Source organism: Oncorhynchus mykiss, chromosome Y, assembly GCF_013265735.2.
Source record: "Oncorhynchus mykiss isolate Arlee chromosome Y, USDA_OmykA_1.1, whole genome shotgun sequence".
Classification (NCBI taxonomy): Eukaryota; Metazoa; Chordata; class Actinopteri; order Salmoniformes; family Salmonidae; genus Oncorhynchus; species Oncorhynchus mykiss.
The window spans coordinates 561,903-583,596 of NC_048593.1; the positions used below are offsets into that span (position 1 = coordinate 561,903).

The 21,694-nt window shown below is 45.5% G+C and overlaps 1 protein-coding gene across 2 annotated transcripts in view; it reads left to right on the forward strand.

The window, feature by feature from the left end:
* LOC110509291 (protein FAM102A) overlaps nt 1-21,694 on the forward strand; it is a 78,326-nt gene that overhangs the window by 25,645 nt on the left and 30,987 nt on the right. The window lies entirely within an intron of this gene.

The following is a 21,694-nucleotide window of genomic DNA, read 5'->3' on the forward strand; positions in this document are numbered from 1 at the left end:
TTTGGGACATAATGTTGTAAGGACTGTGTTTGTGCAAAATGTTTCTGTGAAAAAAAACAGTGTGGCCGGCTCAAACGCTGACTGTTGTGTCAATCGAAACTGGATGTTCTAAATAAGCATTCTAATCACACCAGTTTGAGCGTACGCTGCAGGGACCACTACAATGATCACACCCGTGTGTTGGTATGCGTTAAAGAGTTAACTTGTTAACAAATTATATGTTGGATTCCTGTCTCCATCTCAACCAATAATAAAAGAAAAAGAATAGGATTAAGCCAGTGGCTCAGATGGAACTATCCAAGCAGTAGATACATCACCTATAAATGTTGATATTTGATTGCGTTGTCAACCAAACACAATTCAATATTACTTTTGTGATACAGTAAATAGCCTAAAGTTAGGGCTATCTTACAAACTAATGTAACAGTATTTATTCAACTTTAAAATCAACAACACATCCATGGTCACATTGAGGTTACTGTAACAGTAAATTGTCTTATCTAATCATAGAAAGCGTGCATGTTCATGTTCAAAGGGGCACGACAACGCCTTTTCCCCCTCATGAGACTGAAAAGATTTGGCATGGGTCCCCAGATCCTTTTACAGCTGCACCATCAAGAGCATCCTGACCGGTTGCATCACCGCCTGGTATGGCAACTGGTTGGCACCCGACCGCAAGGCGCTACAGAGGGTAGTGAGTATGGCCCAGTACATCACTGGGGCCAGGCTTTCTGCCATCCAAGACCTATATACTAGGTAGTGTCACACGAAGGCCCAAAAAATTGTCAAAGACTACAGTCACCCAAGTCATAGACTGTTCTCTCTGTTACTGCACTGCAAGCGGTGCCAGAGTGCCAAGTCTGGGACCAAAAGGCTCCTTTACAGCTTCTACCCCCAAGCCACAATACTGCTGAACAATCGTACCAATATCCCCTGTATATAGCCTCGTTATTGTTATTTTATTGTGTTTTCTTTTAATTTTCTATTTCATTTTTTACTGTAGTTTATTTATTGAACTGTGTTGTTGGTTAAGGGCTTGTTAGTAAGCATTTCACAGTACTACACCTGTTGTATTTAACTATTCGGCACATGTGACATATAATATTTTATTTTAATTTGAATTCTCCTCTCCCGTTCCCAGTCAGAACCGGCACGCTCCGATTCCAATCCCTGGGCTTATCTTTATATTCTTCATTTATTTGATTTTACCTTTATTTAACTAGGCAAGTCAGTTAAGAACAAACTCTTATTTACAATGACAGTCTACCAAAAGGCAAAACATGACCCGCCAAGCTGCACTTCTTAGTTAACAACCGCTCGCCCGCCACAAGGAGCCGCTAGGGTGCTAGAACGCGATGAGCCAAGGAAAGCCCCCTCGGCCAAACCCTCCCCTAACACGGACGACACTGGCCAATTGTGCGGCCGGTCACGACACAGCCTGTACAACCCCAGGCTGTAGTGACACCGCAATACTACGATGCAGTGCCTTCGGCCGCTGCGACACTCATCAATATTTTACTGAAAGTCTCCCTTGATAAGAGTTCAATCAAGCAACCTTTCGGTTACTGGTCTTACGCTCTAACCACTAGGCTACCTGCCACCCCCAAGAATGGCAAAAAGTATAATTATTCAAGTGAACACAAATCCCTCCCTCTTTACTCTAGCTAGAGATATTTCAATAACAACGATATGGGTCAATTCTAAATTCAATTCAGGAAGTTAAATGAAATTGAACTACTGGCACACTATCACAGGTCCTATGATGATTAGATTACACAAGTGAAGTAAGGTCAAATACATACTGTAGGGTTATAATGAACTTACCCTAGTATTATATTTTCTCTTTATTCCCACACTCTCTATCTCTACCTTACCTGTTGCGGTCTGTCTCCGTTTTTCTGTGTGTGTGTGTGTGTGTGTCCTCTTCCTTCCTAGCGCCCAGGCTGGGATCTATTGGAGTGTGTCTCTAATGAAGTAATCAATCAGCCAGCCACGTGGGTTGTTCTGCTCTGCCGTCCTGTGTGTGTGTGTGTGTGTGTGTGTGTGTGTGTGTGTGTGTGTGTGTGTGTGACTCGAGGATCACCAAAGGTTAATGAAGGGACTACTGGGAGGCAGGGAGGCTTTGAAAGGAAGTACATCAGCACCACAAAAAACACACACACAGGCATTTTCTGTAACGGTCTTCCAATTCACCCTAGCCTGGTCCTAAATCTGTGTTTGGGCTGTCTTACCAACTCCTATGGTATTACCGTGTGACAATGACAGTAGCAGTTGGCAAGAAGGCACAAACAGATCTGGTACCAGGCTATATTCAACCCAATGCGTCATAAAAAGTAGAATAGTCAGAGAATTATCCATCCTTTTCCTATGGCTATAAGTGGATTGCATCATAATCCATATGTATCCAATGTTGACTATCAACTTCTACTTGAAGACAGCTGATCGAAGAACCATACCATGTTGTTATTTCCATGGTGTGTTTACATTGAACAATGTCCAATATGTCTAGCATTTAATTACAGCGAATGGGAATATGGGGTGCAGATCAGATTTCTCATGATTTAGTTGAGTCACAGATGGCTGGTAGCCTTTGGCATGACCTTAGTTGGATAAGATTGTCATGTACCTATGTCCTGTAGTGCCCACATTGGCATTGGGCTGCAGTGCACACTGGCATAGACTGGTATACCTTCCCTCAGTCTCTGGGTGCTCTTGTGCTTTCTCTTTTGTTTTTGACTTGCTATCTCCTCTTTCGGTTTTTCCCAAACGCTCCATCTATCTAATCTCTATCTTTCCTTCCTGTCTGTGCTCTCTATCTATCCATCCTCCTGTTGTCTTCTTTGTCTCTCTTCTCTCCATCTCTCCATGTTTTGTATTAGACACAGTCTTGGCTGCCTGTGGTTCTAACTGTTCTGTGTCGGATGTCATCCATTACCGTCACTGTAACACTATATAGCACCAGAGGTTGGAGTTACAGTATGACCTAGCCTACATTATGCAACAGTCATGTGCTCCTAGGACCATGTCTTGGTCTATCAAGGCCAGTTTGCCTGACCAACCCTGGGAAGAGAACAAGACACCCACAACTAGGACTGTTACGGTGACCATATTACCACCATACCTGCGGTCAAATATTTTTGTTCCGTCATCAATATACACACAATACCCCATAATGACAAAGCAAAAACAGTTTTTCATTTTTTAAAAACATTTTTGCAAATCTATTAAAAATAAGAAAACAGATATCTTATTTACATAAGTATTCAGACCCTTTACTCAGTACTTTTTTGAAGCAGCTTTGGCTGTGATTACAGCCTTGAGTCTTCTTGGGTATGACGCTACAAGCTTGGCACACCTATATTTGGGGAGTTTCTGTCATTCTTCTCTGCAGATCCTCTCAAGCTCTGTCAGATTGGATGGGGAGCGTCGCTACACAGCTATTTTCAGGTCTCTCCAGAGACGTTTAATCCAGGCTCTCGCTGGGCCACTCAAGGACATTGAGACTTGTCCCGAAGCCACTCCTGCATTGTCTTGGCTGTGTGCTTAGGGTTGTTGTCCTGTTGGAAGGTGAACCTTTGCCCCAGTCTGAGGTCCTGAGTGCTCTGGAGCAGGTTTTCATGAAGGATCTTTCTGTACTTTGCTCCGTTCATCTTTCCCTCGATCCTGACTAGCCTTCCAGTCTCTGCGGCCGAATATCAGACAGCATGAGGCTGCCACCCCCATGCTTCACCGTAGGGATAGTATTGGCCAGGTGATGAGTGGTGCCTGGTTTCCTCCAGACGTGATGCTTGGCATTCAGCCCAAAGAGTTCAATCTTGGTTTCATCAGACCAGAGAATCTGGTTTCTCATCATCTGAGAGTCCTTTAAGTGCCTTTTGGCAAACTCCAAGCGGCTGTCATGTGCCTTTTACTCAGGAGTGGCATCCGTCTGGCCACTCTACCATAAAGGAATGATTGGTGGAGTGCTGCAGAGATGGCATGTTCTTCTGGAAGGTTCTCCCATCAACACAGAGGAACTCTGGAGCTCTGTCAGTGTGACCATCGGGTTCTTGGTCAGTTTCCTGACAAAGACCTGTGTAAAATAAATAATGCATTTATTGTGATGGTGTAGGCTATATTACATGGATTTATTATTTTTTAAATGTAGATGTTCCAAAGGTCTGCATCGGTGGCTTGTAGGTTATGTGTGGAAGCCAGGAGATGCTAAATATGTTTATGTTAATTAATGGTCAATTACCGTGAGACCGGCAGTTATTTGCTTGACAATCACCGGCTGACAAAATGTAATGTCCGCCACAGCCCTACCCACAACAACAGCCTATGACAGAATCATCCACCAATGAGGTTATAGGAAATTGTCAACATCCCATGAACTGAGAGCTTTGTACAAGTAATTTCCAAGTTTTAATCTTACCTCCACTTCATGTTAAACCCCATTTGCTTTAACCAAAAAATCCATGGCGGCTACAAAATGCGACATTACATGTGGCATTTTTACCCTGGCTCGAGCAATAGCCATGGAAAAAGCTTCCAACAAACAGCTATCTTCAGAAAAAGCTAGCGCCATTAGCCAAGAGCAAGAGGACCCGTCCCGTCCCGAGGCCCAACAACTGCCTCATCCTCTGTCTAAGACATCCTTTCTGATCTGAGATCCCAACGTACTTAACATCAAACTAAATGGCATTAACTCTAAGCTCAGTGCGATAGGTGACAACCCTGGAAAACGCCTGACATCAATAACAAGATAAGCATCAACACGGGGTGCCTGGATGAGGCAGAGGGGCAAATCATATCTGTGGAAAACTCACTGGCAGACGCCATGGAAACAATAGCATCTGCTAAAAAGAAAATAGAGCATCTGGAAGAGAAAACAGAGGACCTGGAAAATAGGGGGCGAAGGAATAACTGTGTTCTATTAAACCTGACCAAAAAAGAAGAGGGAAACATGCCACTGATCCGCTACCTGCAAGACAAGCACCGAGCACTGAGGCTCCCACCAGCAGCCAGTAAACCACTCGCCCAATCATCATACGTTTCCTGAGATTCACCGACAAGGAACGATTCCGACATGAGGAGAAAATCAACACCATTTACAGTGGGAAATGCCAAACTCACTTTACACCAGGACATGTCAGCTGGAATACGCTGAAGCGCCGAAAGTTTGACGAGGTGAAGAAACACTTCATTGACCGAGGCATCTTCAGGTGATTCAAATACCCAAATGAGTTCAGGATTCTTCACCAAGCCTTGTGACACTTCAAAACTCCCGAAGAGCCAAAAAGCTTTTTGAAGAACAATCCTGGCCACTGAGAAATGTTCCAATGACTGAAAGCTATTACTGTTAATAATATTGGAGGTAAGACAACATATAGCCGCCATCCAATGACCCACCCACCCCGCTAAATTTCATTATAGCTGTCTATTTTTTTTATTTTTTATTTATTTTGGCTGTAAGAGGGACAGGCCCTATAGCCTAACCTAGGCCTACTAATGTTTAAGCCTGCTTTTATTTCCCCTTTTTATGTCAAGTGAGAAAATTAACCATTTCAGTCTGTGATCTTGTCCATAGAACATAGGCTAATTGGCAGACAAGGTGATCAGATACTGTCAATTTATATTACGCCTCTACCCTACTTTTTTATTTGTATTTATCATTTTCACATAGGCCTTCACCACTGATAGCCTGTCAATTACGACACGTCTACAGACCTACGGAGAGGCTCAGTGTGTCAATTTTATGCCTATGGTTATGACCGCCTTATCCTGTTGATATTTTATTTTAATAATAACAAACAACTTATCCTCTTAGGGATTTGCTCCCTCATTTCACTTTTATTTAGTCCAAATGATTATTGACTATGTCCTTTGGGGGATGTATTTGTAGGCTGGGCTATTGATTTTATTGATTTTATTTCTCACTCTCATTCGGTTACTGTTCGATGACGTTGACTAGTACCTTAAATCTACTGAAATGGAACTGTCATGGGCTAGGTCATGCAATAAAACGGACAAAAATACAGGCATTGCGCTATTACAAGAGACACACCTCTGTGATGCCGCAGAGCTTGGGTGGGACTGGTGTATTTCTCATCTTTCAAATCTAACAGTAGAGGCACAGCCAAACATATCCACAAGCATGTTCCATTCATATTTGACAAAAACATATCTGATCCAGAGGGGAGATTTATTCTCATAACTGGGTCACTATAGGGACAACCAATTACTATCTTAAATATATTACACCCCTAACACAGATACTCCTGCTTTCGTGTCAAAAATGATAACCCTGTTCAATGAGCATTGTGTTTCCTTTGGAGTGCTGGCTGGAGATTTTAATTGTACCCTCAACTCAACTCTGAACAAATCATCTCAAGCCCCCACCTCAAACCCTATATCGGCAAAGATGTTGAACTCTCTTTCTAAAGAGATGTGACTAATAGCTCATCTATGGACTATACATACTACTCCAATGTCCATAACACCTACTCATATAGATTACTATCAGGAATCAAGGTAAGACCCAAATGCAGACATGTCGAATTGACAATGGTTCAATATTCCAACAGGGCAGGCAATAGACAGGTCAAAGCAGGCAGGGGTCAGTAAACCAGAGGTCAGGCAACGGTACCGGACGGCAGGCAGTCTCAGGGTCAGGACAGGCAAGGGTCAAAACCAGGACGGGGGAGAAAAAGAGTGCCTGGGAAAAGCAGGAGCTGATATCAAAAATGTTGGTTGACTTGACAAACAAGATGAACTGGCAACGGACAAACAGAGAACACAGGTATACATACACAGGGGATAATGGGGAAGATGGGCGACACCTGGAGGTGGGTGGAGACAATCACAAAGACAGGTGAAACAGATCAGGGTGTGACAGATTAAATTTTATCACAAAAATGTTCATAAATTCTGCCACTTGTACAATTGTTCCCATAGCACTTTCAGATCACGCCTTTGTCAGCTTCCACTTTGACCTCTGTAAAAAACATCCGGAAGTCAAAGAGCTGGAAATTCAACACCTCCATGTTATCAAATGAATCATTCCATACATTGGTAACTGCATGGATAGACAACTACACACAAGACAACAAAGACTCCTGTTTCTCCGGCCACAATGTGGGACGCTGCCAAAGCCACACTAAGAGGTCATATAATTGCATTTGCGTCCTCTAATAAAAAAGCAATGGAAGCACACAAGTTACATCTTGAGGGGGAGCTGGAACGCTGTGAAACGGTACATAAACAATCCCCAGACAGCACCTCCTGGCGTCAACTTAAAGCAGCCAAAGCCAAACTAAACATGGACTATACTCGGGAGATACAAAAAGTCGTCTTTACTAAACAGAAATACCATGATTATAGCAATAGGCATAGCAGATTGCTCATTTTTTAATTGGTAGGCAAGCAGTCAGAGTGTACAATCGTGGCCATCCGAACAGCAGATGACGAGGCCACATCGGATCCAAATAAGAAGCATTTAACTTTTTATGATTTTTACTGCAAATGATATACTTCTGGGAGAAAACATACGGATGCAGGACTCCATTCTCTTCCTAGAGGGAATCTTGCTACCGAAACTATCAGAGACCTACCAAACAGATCTCAGCTCCACCTTCACTTCTGAGGAGGTTCTAGATGCAGTTATCTCCATGCCACCTAACAAGTCCCCAGGCTCAGATGGAATTTCCCAGAGAGTTCTACAAAGGTTTTTGGCCCCAGCTTTGGCCCAATCCTGTGGTTCATTGCCCCTAAGCTCAATTATATGAATTAATAACTTTAGTGAAGTGGTCAGCATAGCCAAAACCTTTGTTATTTGTTATTTACAGAACCCTACTAACGTGGAGGGACTGTAAGAAATACCTTGGCATTTCCTCCCAAATACTCGCCTATACTGTAGTATGCAACCCAGACTTGCCAAAAGCCCTGAGCGATGAACTTTAATCTGTGGCATGCTCTAGGGACCAGGTCCTTTTCAGACCTGTTTCACCCAAACACAACTACAGTGAAATCCTTTCAAGAGCTTTGCAGTGAATTCAATGTGCCAAAATCATTAAAAACATATATATCTTCAAATTAGACACGTAATTTCCTCATTTACTTCCAAGGGGAGGTTTAAAGCTCAGCTGAGTGAAGTTGTGACCCTTCTTGCTACAGCACAATCCATCAAAGGCAAAATCTTCTACAGTATATCTATAGAGTCCTTTCTGAGAAAGGAGGCTCCTCCTTTACTCCTCTGAAAATAATCTGGGAAAAGGACCTTGGTCTTACTATCAGTGATGAGTTATGTGCGCCGCCCTATGTCCCAATCACAGCCGGTTGTGATACAGCCTGGATTCAAACCAGGGTGTCTGTAGTGCCACCTCTAGCACTGAGATGCAGTGTCTTAGACCGCTGTGTCATCTGTGAATGTGGAATGTGTTTTCTTTGTTGATTGAAAAACAAGAAAACTTAATTAAACTTTTAATAGAATAAAAAAATCTAGGTCAGTCTCACGTTTTTTTCCCTGGTTCTGTGCTTCAGAGAATTCAGTGCCAAAAATGTGTCTACTTTGAGCAGATGTGATAGCTTCACAGTCTTGTGGCTCATGCACTCTCTCTCTTTCTCTCTTTTTTTCTCTCTGTCCCCTTCTAATTTCCTCTCAGGTTCCCCTATCTTTCTTTTCTTTTGTTGGGGTAGCCCAAGTCCTCTTGGGGGACGTTGGGTAAATTATGGTAAATGGGGATGAGGGAGGTGGGAAAAAGCCTTATTTCTCACCAGATGTTTACTTCTGTCTCACTAATGCACTCTCTTCAGACACACACACATTCACTTCTTGTACTCTTCCTTTCTTTTTACTCCTATGCTTTTCTTGGACACACAGACACATTATTTTGGCAGGTGTGTGTCTGTGTGCATGAGTGTGTGTGCCCACATGCGTGTGTGTCTTGGTGTCTCGGTGTGTGAGACACCTGGTGTGTTATCATATAGGTCAAGATTAGGAATGTGCTGTAGCCATCCTGTAAGTGGTGGGCGTGGCAGTGTTTATGTAGCATGCTTTAACACTCACTCAAGCTGCATAGCTAGCATACCTGTATAGTGTTCGTGCCAAGCCGAGTACCCTCGTCTCAAAGGAGCATAAGAAAGGAAAGAAGTTTCAGCAGACCACACCGTGACACTCCCCTGCTTTTCAGTTATGCGTTATTTCACTCACTTAATCTTTCCCTCCATCCACCACCATCTTTGTTCCGAACAGAAAGATGCAGAATTGCAGAGCAATAAAACAATACATACCAGTCAAAAGTTTGGACACACTCATTTAAGGGTTTTTCTTTATTATTTACTATTTTCTACATTATAGATGTTACTACATGACGCGTTATTTCATAGTTTTGATGTCTTCACTATTATTCTACAATGTAGAAAACAGTAAAAATAAAGATAACCATTGAATCAGTAGGTGTGTCCAATCTTTTGACTGGTACGGTAAGTATCTTTCCTGTTTTCCAAATTTCTAAAATCCATGGTTCTCTTACAATCACATTTGAAGATAATAGTGAGTGATTTCAATCTCTTCCATGACCCCCCTCACTTGAAAGGATTCCTTGGGGGTCTGTTCAGAAGGGTTTAACGTTACACAGTCAAAAATATTGTGTATTCTCTGTTGTGCAGAATTGCGCATCATGTCAGCGCTATTCACTGCATTTCTTTCTGCAACGTTCTGAACGGATGTTTGGGTGATGTGTGAGCACTCTATTGGATTTTCCTGATCTGCTTCCGCCCGTTATGTTTTCATCATGTTTTTCAGTCTGGCTCTGGTTACCGTTGATGGGGTCCTGGAACTCGTCTGCATTGTTAATGAGAGACTTTGTAAACAGGTCTTTCCTCTCACTTCTCTCTTTCCCTATACTCTGTATTTCTGCTTTCTCTCTCTCCCACTCTATTGCTCTCTCTGTCTCTTTCTCTCTCCTAACCACGTAAAAAATACTATAGTATACTATTGTGTAAATACTATAGTATTCACTGTAGTGCTTTTGCGGACTTTACTGTAGTTTGACTGCAGATTGCAGTATTTACTGCAGTATACTAACGTAGCCTGTGACGCGGTTAGCCCTTGTGGCTGGGACCACGGATTGTCCAGCTTGTGACTGTCTAGATCCCCGCAGCTTCATTAAATATTACTCGCAAAACACCCGTCTCAACGTCAACAGTAAAGAGGCGACTCTGGGATGCTGTCCTTCTAGGCAGAGTTCCCCTGTCCAGTGTCTCTATTCTTTTGCCCATCTTAATCTTTTCTTTTTATTGGCCAGTCTGAGATATGTTTTTTTCTCTGTCTAGAAGGCCAGCATCCCGGAGTCGCCTCTTCACTGTTGATGTTGAGACTGGTGTTTTGCGGGTACTATTTAATGAAGCTGCCAGTTGAGGATTTGTGAGGTGTCTGTTTGTCTAACTAGACATTCTAATGTACTTGTCCTCTTGCTCAGTTGTGCACTGGGGCCTCCCACTCTTTCTATTCTGGTTAGAGCCAGTTTGCGCTGTTCTGTGAAGGGAGTAGTACACAGTGTTGTACGAAATCTTCAGTTTCTCAGCAATTTCTCGCATAGAATAGCCTTCATTTCTCAGAACAATACTACTGAACTACAGAACTGAAAACTGCTGTTCACAAATGCTCTCCATCCAACCTCACTGAGCTCGAGCTGTTTTGCAAGGAGGAATGGGAAAAAATGTGCAAAAACTGATAGAGACATACCCCAAGCGACTTACAGCTGTAATCGCAGCAAAAGGTGGCGCTACAAAGTATTAACTTAAGGGGGCTGAATAATTTTGCACGCCCAATTTTTCAGTTTTTGATTTGTTAAAAAAGTTTGAAATATCCAGTAAATGTCGTTCCACTTCATGATTGTGTCCCACTTGTTGTTGATTCTTCACAAAAAAATACAGTTTTATATCTTTATGTTTGAAGCCTGAAATGTGGCAAAAGGTCGCAAAGTTCAAGGGGGCCGAATACTTTCGCAAGGCACTGTATTTAGATTTGTTTAAAAACAAATTGGTTACTACATGATTCCATATGTGTAATTTCAAAGTTTGATGTCTTCACTATTATTCTACAATGTAGAAAATTGTAAAAATAAAGAAAAACCCTTGAATGAGTAGGTGTGTCCAAACTTTTGACTGGTACTGTATGTGGACCATAGTTGGTTTTACTCGGACGTACAGAAAAACAAATACAACAACATCAACACATAACACTCAACAACAGTACTTCAAGTTCAGTTGAGATTGGTTGACTTTGATTGCGTCGGGGCACTCTCCTAACTGGACCGTCTTTCTCTTCAATGAGGCGCCATCGGACTCAGAGTTGGAGCTTCCCGAGAAATAGTATTTTTCTTCCGTGGCTCTACAGTAGTCATTGTCACAGTGTCCTTTGGCAATACAGAGACAGAGACATAGAATAGAATATTACTTTATTGTCCATCTCACAAAGGAAATTACACATTAGATAGTTTTAGGCAGGAGCACAGGGGCCCTGGAACTAACTGGGCTACTTACCAATATCGTCCTCTGGTCTCTTACTCTTAGAGCAGTAGTTGTCAAACGGTTTCTGTTCCCTTTCTGTTTACCCATGAGCGGTAAAATCCCCTCATGCGTTTTACCAGGAAGTCTATGGTCTCATGATTCTTCTTATGTACCCCTTGTGGATAGGCCAAGTACCCCCAAGGGTCCTATTACCCCTGGTTGAGAACCGCTGTCTTAGGATGTGCCCTCGCTGGCACTCTCGCTGATCTGGGACCTGCCTGGGTGAGACCCTGCTTGGCCCTCTGGTGTTCTTAGGGCCTCTGGTGTTCTCTGGGCCTGGAGCCTCCAGGGTGGCTAGAAGTGGATGATTCTACAGCTCTGCTAAGGCAGGCCTTTGGCACTACAGAGACATAGAATGGTACTTAAGTGATTTAAGGACATTTATCTTTTGCTATGCTCCCAGTCCAAACTCGCACAGATACCACAAATACACACTTTTTAGCAGGAACACAGGGTCAGCTGCCCTTAGAGCATTTTAGGGGTTAATACTACCTTGACTACTGACTTCCTCTTAGAGGATTTTGATTTGATCCCATGTTGTTTGTGCTCCATGACCTCCAGGCTGGTTATGAAGGGAATGTTGAATCTGTATAATTTAGAATGTGTAATTCTAGAATTGTTTCCATGGCCTGAAAAAGTTATAGTAACTGAATTTACCTCAAGATTTGAAAATACATTTTGGCTCAGTAATTCTATTCTATCTCTCTTTCTAGTGTTGTGTGTTAGCTTATAACCCCTACACTCTTCCTTTCCTGAGTTAAACTAGTCATGGATAGTCATGGATAGCTCAAGGAGGAAGTGAAAAAGAAAGAGAAAGAGAGGAAGACAGTGAGACCGAGACAGAGAGAGACATTGATGACACGTTGCCGGTAGTCTAGACCAAACAAAAGGGGAAAGATTCTCTGACTAAAAAATCTCACTTAAATGAACAGGGAACTTGTAGCACTCTGCTGACATAGGTGGAGTAGTGAAAGTTTACATTTCCTGATAAAAAAAAGGGGGGCCTGTGAGCAACAAGAAAGTATGGCCTTTGTATGGACATCCCGTTGTTGTCAAGTTTGGTTGTGTAGTACCAAATAGTCTTCTTCTCCTCCTTCTTTCATTCACTACTGTCTTTCATGACTACTGTGTGTTCCATGGTTGTCATGGCGCCATGAGGTCATCTGCTTGGGGTTTTTGTCTTGCTGGAAGATCCAATTGTGGCCAAGTTTCAGCCTCCTGGCAGAGGCAACCAGGTTTTGGGCTAAAACGTTTATTCTACTGGATAAAGTTCATGATGCCATTGACGTTAACAAGAGCCACAGGACCAGTGGAAGCAAAATAGCTCCACAACATCAAAGATCCACCAGCATATTGTATAGTAGATATGTTTTTTTCCCAGCATATGATGCCTCTTTTCGATGCCCAACCCACCACTGGTGTGCGTGGCCAAAGAGTTCTAATTTCATGTCACCTGACAACAGCATCAAATCAAAATCAAATCAAACTTTATTTGTCACATGCGCCGAAATCAACATGTTTAGACCTTATTGTGAATTGCTTACTTATAAGCCCTTAACCAACAGTGCAGTTCAAGAAGAGTTAAACTAAAGTAAAAAATAATAAAAAGTAACACAATAACAAGGCTATATACAGGGGGCACCGGTACGGAGTCAGTGTGCGGGGGTACAGGTTAAAAGGTAATTTGTACATGTAGGTAGGGGTGAAGTGTAGGTAGGTGGGGGGGGGGGGTCAATGTAATAGTCCGATGGCCATTTTATTAATTGTTCAACAGTCTTATGGCTTGGGGGAGCCTTTTGGTCCTAGACTTGGCGCTCCGGTAGCGCTTGCCTTAACGGTAGCAGAGAAAACAATTTATGACTTGGGTGACAAGAGTCTCTGACAATTTTATGGCTTTCCTCTGACACCGCCTATTGTAGAGGTCCTGGATGGCAGGAAGCTTGTTGTACTGGGCCATACGCACTACCCTCTGTAGCGCCTTACGGTCAGATGCTGAGCAGTTGCCATACTAGGGGGTGATGCAACCAATCTGATGCTCTCGATAGTGCAGCTGTAGAACCTTTTGAGAATCTGGGGACCCATACCAAATATTTCAGTCTCCTGAGAGGGAAAAGGTTTTGTTGTGCACTCATCACGACGGTCTTGGTGTGTTTGGACCATGTTAGATTGTTGATGATGTGGACACCAAGGAACTTGAAATTCTCGACCCGGTCCACCACAGCCACGTTGATGTTAATGGGGGCCTGTTCGGCTCGCATTTTCCTGTAGTTCACGATAAGCTCCTTTGTCTTGCTCACATTGAGGGAGAGGTTGTTGACCTGGCACCACACTGCCAGTCCAGGATCCAGTTGCAGAGGGAGGTGTTTAGTCCCAGGGTCCTTAGCTTAGTGATGAGCTTCGTGGGCCCTATGGTGTTGAACGCTGAGCTGTAGTCAATGAACAGCATTCTCACATAGGTGTTCCTTTTGTCCAGGTGGGAAAGGGCAGTGTGGAGTGTGATTGAGTTTGCGTCATCTGTGGATCTGTTGGGATGGTATGCAAATTGGAGTGGGTCTTGGGTATCCGGGAGGATGCTGTTGATGTGAGCCATGACCAGCCTTTCAAAGCACTTCATGGCTACCAATGTGAGTGCTACAGGGCGGTAATCATTTAGGCAGGTTACCTTTGCTTCTTTGGGCACAGGGACTATGGTGGTCTGCTTGAAACATGTTTGTATTACAGACTTAGTTAGGGAGAGGTGGAAATTTCAGTGAAGACACTTGCCAGTTGGTTCGCACATGCTTTGAATACACGTCCTGGTAATCCATCTGGCCCCGCGGCTTTGTGAATGTTGATCTGTTTAAAGGTGTTCCTCACATCGGCTACCGAGAGCATTATCACACAGTCATCCGTAACAACTTGCATGCTTCAGTGTTGCTTGCCTCGAAGCGAGCATAAAAGGCATTTCGCTCGTCTGGTAGGCTCGCATCACTGGGCAGCTCGCGGCTGGGTTTCCCTTTGTAGTCTGTAATAGCTTTCAAGCCCTGCCACATCCGACGAGCATCAGAGCCGGTGTAGTAGGATTCAATCTTAATCCTGTATTGATGCTTTGCTTGTTTGATGGATCGTCTGAGAGCATAGCCGGATTTCTTATAGGCGTCCGGATTAGTGTCCCGCTCCTTGAAAGCGGCAGCTCAAGCCTTCCTTTAGCTCGATGCCTGTAATCCATGGCTTCTTGTTGGGATATGTACGTACGGTCACTGTGGGGATGACGTCGTCGATGCACTTATTGATGAAGGCGATGACTGAGGTGGTGTACTCCTCAATGCCATTGGATGAATCCCGGAACAGATTCCAGTCTATGCAAGCAAAACAGTCCTGTAGCATAGCAACCGCGTCATCTGACCACTTCCGTATTGAGAAAGTCACTGGTACTTCCTGCTTTAGTTTTTGCTTGTAAGCAGGAATCAGGAAGATAGAATTATGGTCAGATTTGCCAAATGGAGGGCGGGGGAGAGCTTTGTATGCATCTCTGTGTGTGGAGTAAAGGTGGTCTAGGATTTGTTTTCCTCTGGTTGCACATTTAACATGCTGGTAGAAATTTGGTAAAACTGATTTAAGTTTTCCTGCATTAAAGTCCCCGGCCACTAGGAGCGCCGCCTCTCGGTGAGCATTTTCTTGTTTGCTTATGGCCTTATACAGCTTGTTGAGAGCGGTCTTAATGCCAGCATCGGTCTGTGGTGGTAAATAGACGGCTACGAATAATATAGACCAGTGGTGGGTTTGGCATCGAAAAGAGGAATCATATACAGAAAGTAACTTCATACCTATGCACCAAGCATGCACGCACACACACACACACACACACACACTTACAATCTGACTTTTGTTTTCATTCTCTAGTTAGTCATTGGTGGCAGTGTAGTAGCATTGAGCATTGAAGGTAAGGGTCTTTCCAAGCATTATAACTCTGTCTTTGGCAGTGTAATGTATCTGATGTGTGTAATAGTCCCTTTATTACCAAAGATATTTATAACTAACCCAAGATAGATCATCTGTGTCATTTACAGTGCTAGCAAATTAAGCTTTGTAGGCAGAACAAGCAAGGAGGTGGGAAAAGCCAAGCACAAGCTAGTGAGATCCTATTGGCGCTTTGTAACATGTATTTGCATATTTCCGTCAGGGAACGCCACCTCTGTGAAGTGCGCGTGTGCACAAACTCAATTCGACCTTGCACCTCTTCTAAACAACGCAATTTTTTAAAACTGGCAAAGTATCAAGTCTATAAAACTTTGTGCACTGTGTTCATAACAGATTCTAGTTTTGGGAGCAGAAAAATGTATTGAGATCAGATGTTTCATCGATGAGACATTAGCAGAATGTCGGCCCAGTTTCACCTAGTTCCATCCTCTTCCACTACCCGCGACTGGACTTCCTTTAACTACAATATTTGGTAGTGAGAAAACTTTCTAAACGGATGCTTCAGCTTTATAGCCCCTGTGACGTGTCTGGGTTACCGCTTCTGTCTGTGCTACATTAGAGCAGGTGGTTTTCATTTGCTGTACTTTTGAGCCTGGCTCTTGATTATGTACTGTACAATAAGCATTGGCCACAGGGATGCCCAAAACAGAGCTAGAGAAACTGATAATATTGACGATGATAATGGTATGAGGATTAGAGGTCGGCCGATAACAGTCGGAAATCGGTATTTTTTTTATTTTTGATACCTTTATTTAACTAAGCATGTCAGTTAAGAACACATTGTCATGTACTGTCATGTTGTGTCTTGTCTCTGTCCTTTCCCTTCACCCTGTCTCCCTCTGCTGGTCGTTGTTAGGTTACCTTTTCTCCCCCTCTTTCCCCCAGCTGTGCCTTGTCTCCTCCTAACCACCTCGTCACCCCTTTTCCCACCTGTTCCCTTTTTCCCTCTGATTAGGTCCCTATATCTCTCTCTGTTTCTGCTCCTGTCTTTGTCGGATTCTTGTTTGTTGTGTTTCATGCCTGAACCAGACTGTCGTCATGTTTGCTGTAACCTTGTCTTGTCCTGTCGGAATCTGCCGGTCCGTCTGAGCCTACCTATGTTTGGTAATTAAAGAAGCTCTGTTTAAGTTAATTCGCTTTTGGGTCCTCATTCACGCACCGTAACAGAAGAATCCGACCAAGAATGGACCCAGCGACTTCGGATCCTCTCCACTCAGCCGTCGGGATCCAGGGAGCGATGCTAGGCAGACACGAGCAGGAAGTGTCTGCTGCTCGACATGCCGTTGAGACCCTGGCCACCCAAGTCTCCAACCTCACAGAACAGGTTCACCATCTCCGCCTCGATCCACCGGCCACTTCCAGGGCTTTCGAATCTCCGGAGCCCAGAATCAATAACCCGCCGTGTTACTCTGGGGAGCCCACTGAATGCCGCTCGTTCCTCACCCAGTGTGATATTGTGTTTACTCTCCAGCCCAACACTTACTCCAGGAGCACTGCTCGTGTCGCCTACGTCATATCTCTCCTTATTGGACGGGCTCGTGAGTGGGGCACGGCAATCTGGGAGGCAAGGGCTGAGTGTACTAACCAGTATCAGGACTTTAAGGAGGAGATGATACGGGTTTTTGATCGATCTGTTTTTGGGGAGGAGGCTTCCAGGGCCCTGTCTTCCCTATGTCAAGATAATCGATCCATAACAGACTACTCTATTGAGTTTCGCACTCTTGCTGCCTCCAGTGGCTGGAACGAGCCGGCTTTGCTCGCTCGTTTTCTGGAGGGTCTCCGCGCAGAGGTAAAGGATGAGATTCTCTCCCGGGAGGTTCCTTCCAGCGTGGATTCCTTGATTGAACTCGCTATTCGCATTGAGCGACGGGTTGATCTTCGTCACCGAGCTCGTGGAAAGGAGCTCGCGTTCTCCGTTGCCCCCCTCTCCGCATCACTACCATCTTCCTCTGCCGGCTCGGGTGCTGAGCCCATGCAGCTGGGAGGTATCCGCATCTCGACTAAGGAGAGGGAACGGAGAATCACCAACCGCCTCTGTCTCTATTGCGGTTCCGCTGGTCATTTTGTCACTTCATGTCCAGTAAAAGGCCAGAGCTCGTCAGTAAGCGGAGGGCTACTGGTGAGCGCTACTACTCCTGTCTCTCCTTCAAGATCCTGCACTACCTTGTCGGTCCATCTACGCTGGACCGGTTCGTCAGCTTCCTGCAGTGCCTTAATAGACTCTGGGGCGGAGGGCTGTTTTATGGACGAGACCTGGGCTCGGGAACATGACATTCCTCTCAGACAGTTAAAGGAGCCCACGGCCTTGTTCGCCCTGGATGGTAGTCCTCTCCCCAGGATTCAGCGTGAGACGCTACCTTTAACCCTCACTGTTTCTGGTAATCATAGTGAAACCATTTCTTTTTTAATTTTTCGTTCACCTTTTACACCTGTTGTTTTGGGCCATCCCTGGCTAGTTTGTCATAATCCTTCCATTAATTGGTCTAGTAATTCTATCCTCTCCTGGAACGTCTCTTGTCATGTGAAATGTTTAATGTCTGCTATCCCTCCTGTTTCCTCTGTCTCTTCTTCACAGGAGGAGCCTGGTGATTTGACAGGGGTGCCGGAGGAATATCACGATCTGCGCACGGTGTTCAGTCGGTCCAGGGCCACCTCTCTTCCTCCACACCGGTCGTATGATTGTAGTATTGATCTCCTTCCGGGAACCACCCCCCCCCCCGGGGTAGACTATACTCTCTGTCGGCTCCCGAACGTAAGGCTCTCGAAGATTATTTGTCTGTAGCTCTTGACGCCGGTACCATAGTCCCCTCCTCCTCTCCCGCCGGAGCGGGGTTTTTTTTTGTCAAGAAGAAGGACGGGTCTCTGCGCCCCTGCATAGATTATCGAGGGCTGAATGACATAACAGTGAAGAATCGTTATCCGCTTCCTCTTATGTCTTCAGCCTTCGAGATCCTGCAGGGAGCCAGGTTTTTCACTAAGTTGGACCTTCGTAACGCTTACCATCTCGTGCGCATCAGGGAGGGGGACGAGTGGAAGACGGCGTTTAACACTCCGTTAGGGCACTTTGAATACCGGGTTCTTCCTTTCGGCCTCGCTAACGCTCCAGCTGTCTTTCAGGCATTAGTCAATGATGTCCTGAGAGACATGCTGAACATCTTTGTTTTCGTTTACCTTGACGATATCCTGATTTTTTCACCGTCACTCCAGATTCATGTTCAGCACGTTCGACGTGTCCTCCAGCGCCTTTTAGAGAATTGTCTTTTTGTGAAGGCTGAGAAGTGCACTTTTCATGCCTCCTCCGTCACATTTCTCGGTTCTGTTATTTCCGCTGAAGGCATTAAGATGGATCCCGCTAAGGTCCAAGCTGTCATTGATTGGCCCGTCCCTAAGTCACGCGTCGAGCTGCAGCGCTTTCTCGGCTTCGCGAACTTCTATCGTCGTTTCATCCGTAATTTCGGTCAGGTGGCAGCTCCTCTCACAGCCCTTACTTCTGTCAAGACGTGCTTTAAGTGGTCCGTTTCCGCCCAGGGAGCTTTTGATCTCCTCAAGAATCGTTTTACATCCGCTCCTATCCTTGTTACACCTGACGTCTCTAGACAGTTCGTTGTCGAGGTTGACGCGTCAGAGGTGGGCGTGGGAGCCATTCTTTCTCAGCGCTCCCTCTCTGACGACAAGGTCCACCCATGCGCGTATTTTTCTCATCGCCTGTCGCCGTCGGAACGTAACTATGATGTGGGTAACCGCGAACTGCTCGCCATCCGGTTAGCCCTAGGCGAATGGCGACAGTGGTTGGAGGGGGCGACCGTTCCTTTTGTCGTTTGGACTGACCATAGGAACCTTGAGTACATCCGTTCTGCCAAACGACTTAATGCGCGTCAGGCGCGTTGGGCGCTGTTTTTCGCTCGTTTCGAGTTCGTGATTTCTTATCGTCCGGGCTCTAAGAACACCAAGCCTGATGCTTTGTCTCGTCTCTTCAGTTCTTCAGTAGCCTCCACTGACCCCGAGGGGATTCTCCCTGAGGGGCGTGTTGTCGGGTTGACTGTCTGGGGAATTGAGAGGCAGGTAAAGCAAGCGCTCACTCACACTCCGTCGCCGCGCGCTTGTCCTAGGAACCTTCTTTTCGTTCCCGTTCCTACTCGTCTGGCCGTTCTTCAGTGGGCTCACTCTGCCAAGTTAGCCGGCCACCCTGGCGTTCGGGGTACGCTTGCTTCCATTCGCCAGCGTTTTTGGTGGCCCACCCGGGAGCATGACACGCGTCGTTTCGTGGCTGCTTGTTCGGTCTGCGCGCAGACTAAGTCCGGTAACTCTCCTCCTGCCGGCCGTCTCAGGCCGCTTCCTATTCCCTCTCGACCGTGGTCTCACATCGCCTTAGATTTTGTCACCGGACTGCCTTCGTCAGCGGGGAAGACTGTTATTCTTACGGTTGTCGATAGGTTCTCTAAGGCGGCTCATTTCATTCCCCTTGCTAAGCTTCCTTCTGCTAAAGAGACGGCACAAATCATCATCGAGAATGTTTTCAGAATTCATGGCCTTCCGTCAGACGTCGTTTCGGACAGAGGTCCGCAATTCACGTCTCAATTTTGGAGGGAGTTTTGCCGTTTGATTGGGGCTTCCGTCAGTCTCTCTTCCGGCTTTCACCCCCAGTCTAACGGTCAAGCAGAACGGGCCAATCAGACTATTGGTCGCATCTTACGCAGTCTTTCTTTTCGCAACCCTGCGTCTTGGTCAGAACAGCTCCCCTGGGCAGAATACGCCCACAACTCGCTTCCTTCGTCTGCGACTGGGCTATCTCCTTTTCAGAGTAGCCTCGGGTACCAGCCTCCGCTGTTCTCATCTCAGTTCGCCGAGTCCAGCGTCCCCTCCGCTCAGGCTTTTGTCCAACGTTGCGAGCGCACCTGGAAGAGGGTCAGGTCTGCACTTTGCCGTTATAGGACGCAGACTGTGAGGGCTGCTAATAAGCGTAGAACTAAGAGTCCTAGATATTGTCGCGGTCAGAGAGTTTGGCTCTCCACTCAGAACCTTCCCCTTAAGACGGCTTCTCGCAAGTTGACCCCGCGGTTCATTGGTCCGTTCCGTATTTCTCGGGTCATTAATCCTGTCGCAGTTCGACTTCTTCTTCCGCGATACCTTCGTCGCGTCCACCCGGTCTTCCATGTCTCCTGCATCAAGCCCGTCCTTCGCGCCCCCGCTCGTCTTTCCCCCCCCCCCCCATCCTTGTCGAGGGCGCACCCATCTACAGGGTCCGTAGAATTTTGGACATGCGTCCTCGGGGCCGTGGTCACCAGTACCTCGTAGATTGGGAGGGGTACGGTCCTGAGGAGAGGAGTTGGGTTCCCTCTCGGGACGTGCTGGACCGTGCGCTGATCGAGGATTTCCTCCGTTGCCGCCAGGTTTCCTCCTCGAGTGCGCCAGGAGGCGCTCGGTGAGTGGGGGGGTACTGTCATGTACTGTCATGTTGTGTCTTGTCTCTGTCCTTTCCCTTCACCCTGTCTCCCTCTGCTGGTCGTTGTTAGGTTACCTTTTCTCCCCCTCTTTCCCCCAGCTGTGCCTTGTCTCCTCCTAACCACCTCGTCACCCCTTTTCCCACCTGTTCCCTTTTTCCCTCTGATTAGGTCCCTATATCTCTCTCTGTTTCTGCTCCTGTCTTTGTCGGATTCTTGTTTGTTGTGTTTCATGCCTGAACCAGACTGTCGTCATGTTTGCTGTAACCTTGTCTTGTCCTGTCGGAATCTGCCGGTCCGTCTGAGCCTACCTATGTTTGGTAATTAAAGAAGCTCTGTTTAAGTTAATTCGCTTTTGGGTCCTCATTCACGCACCGTAACACACATTCTTATTTTCAATGACGGCCTAAGAACGGTGGGTTAACTGCCTCGTTCAGGGGCAGAACGACAGGTTTTCACCTTGTCAGCTCGGGGGATCCAATCTTGCAACCTTACAGTTAACTAGTCCAACGCAATAACGACCTGCCTCTCTCTCGTTGCACTCCACAAGGAGGCCTGTTATGCGAATGCAGTAAGCCAAGGTAAGTTGCTAGCTAGCATTAAACTTATCTTATAAAAAACAATCAATCATAATCACTAGTTAACTACACATGGTTGATGATATTACTAGATATTATCTAGCGTGTCCTGCGTTGCATATAATCTGACTGAGCATACAAGTATCTAAGTATCTGACTGAG